This window comes from Mus musculus, chromosome 2, assembly GCF_000001635.26.
Source record: "Mus musculus strain C57BL/6J chromosome 2, GRCm38.p6 C57BL/6J".
In the NCBI taxonomy this organism is placed as follows: domain Eukaryota; kingdom Metazoa; phylum Chordata; class Mammalia; order Rodentia; family Muridae; genus Mus; species Mus musculus.
In genome coordinates this window covers 52,349,717-52,352,080 of record NC_000068.7, presented here as the reverse complement: position 1 = coordinate 52,352,080, position 2,364 = coordinate 52,349,717, and positions in this window count along the sequence as shown.

Here is a 2,364-nt window from a genome sequence, read left to right as displayed (position 1 = left end):
CTACCAATCCATGAGCATGAGAGATCTTCTAATCTTCTGATACCTTTTTCAGTTTCTTTCTTCAGAGATTTGAAGTTCTTGTCATACAGATCTTTCACTTGCTTGGTTAGAGTTACACCAAGATATTTTATATTATTTGTGACTATTGTGAAGGGTGTTGTTTCCCTGCTTGCTTTCCCAGCCCATTTATCATCTATATAAAGAATGGCTACTGATATTTTTAAAATTAATTTTGTATCCAGCCACTTGGTTGAAGATGTTTATCTGTGTAGAAGTTCTTTGGTAGAGTTTTAGGGGTCACTTGTTGATAAGTCATCCATGAAAAGCAATACTTTGACTTCTTCCTTTCCAGTTTGTATCCCCTTGATCTCCTTTAGCTGTCCTACTGCTCTAGCTAGAACTTCAAGTACTATATTGAAGAGTTGTGGAAAGGGTACTCATTCTTGCCTTGTCCCTGATTTTAGTGGGATTGCTTTAAGCTTCTCTCCATTTAATTTGATGTTGGCTATTGGTTTGCTGTAGGTTGCCTTTATTTTGTTTAGGTATGTATCTCGTATCCCTCATCTCTCCAAAACTTCTAACATGAAGGGGTGTTGGATTTTGTCAAAGGCTTTTTCAGTGTCTAATGAGATGGTCATGTGGGGATTTTCTTTGATCACCTGCTGGATGGGGTATTCAATAATGGCTATGCTGATGAGGGAACCAGCAGCTACTTGAATGCCTGTGGTAAATACCACCCACTTTCATGCCATCACTCTGATGGCCCAAGATTCACTTACAACCCCTACACCAGGGAAAGAGAGAATTTGGTATTACAGCTGCCATTATTGCAGCCACCATGACAGACACTGCTGGAGCAACAACAGCTGCTGTTGCCTTGGCCCAGATAGACACTACGGTGGAGACTATCAACTATGTAGTCTCTAAGTCAGCTGAGGTGTTACAAGCACAGGAGGTACTAAATCAACATCTTTATCAAGCCATCCACAGTTTATAACAACAGATTGACTTACTGGCAAAAGAGTTGGCCATTGTTAGGGACATGTCTCTATTGGCATGTGACCCCAGGTTTCACTCAATCTGACTAACCACTTACCAAGTACATAACACCACTGAAGCCTGACAATAGTTGGCTCAATATCTTGAAGGTAACTGGCCAGACAAATTCCTTAACTATTCTGTGCTGTTAAGGGAGAACATAGCCAACCTCAATGCTACCAGGGTATCTGTGCTCTTCCTAGATGATAGATTCTTGTGCAAAGTATGGGACAATATTAAGAGGCTGTTTGACCCCTCGTGGGTAGCCAATTATGCTGTGATGGGAGGAATTGTCATACTAATAATTATTTTGTTTAAGTGTCTCGCACAGCATATCTCCAGGCAGCATTCCATAATTAAGGCGACCCTCCAGGTATTGATGGCTCTCAAAAATCCCAATTACAACCACCCAAATGAAGTGATCAAAGCATGGATGGCAGAGATCCGTGATACCACCATGTAGGCTGTTCCTCAACTTCCCCTTGTGTGACATGCCCTCTTTGAGGGCTAGTAGTTAATGATGTGTAAGATCCTGAAAGACAGAACAACCTAAGACAGACACAGTCCAGTATACTGGGAATCCTCTGAGGTAAGGTCAACAATATCAAGGCAATGGCACCATGGCTCCCACTAGGCTATCAAAATCTAAAAACAAAAAGGTGGAAATGTAGGAGGAACAGCCTGATCACCTCTACGTTAAATGCTAGGGGTATTCAGCTGCAAAAGCATCTCCTGCAGGAGGACCTAACTGAGGACTGCCTGAGAGACCAAGGATTGTTAGCACAAACAATGCCAGCCAATCAGGAACTGCTGTTTAGAAGAGATGCTTTCTTGGGACCAATGGGGCATGGTTGGAGGGTATTAAAGTAGTTTGCAGCAGTGTTCAGATGAGCTTGCTGTGGCTTTCCTTACCTGCTCCCAGAATCTGTGAAACTGACTCTGCACCACCTCACCTCCAACCCCCAAGGGCAGGTAGGGTCAGGAGGCAAGTAGTCCAGTACACAGGCAACATTAATAGATTACTTTGATGGAATTTTGTATATTGAATCATCCCTGAATCCCTAGGATGAAACCTACTTGATCATGGTGAAGGATATTTTTGATGTGTTCTTGGATTCAGTTTGTGAGTATTTTAGTATCAGTGTTCATAAGGGAGCTTGGTCTAAAGTTCTTTTTCTTTGTTGAGTCTTTGTGTGGTTTAGGTGTCAAGGTGACTGTGGCCTCATAGAATGAGTTTGGCAATGTTCCATCTGTTTCTATTTTGTGAAATAGTTTAAGTAGTATTGGTGTTAGCTCTTCTATGAAAATATGGTAGAATTCTGTGCT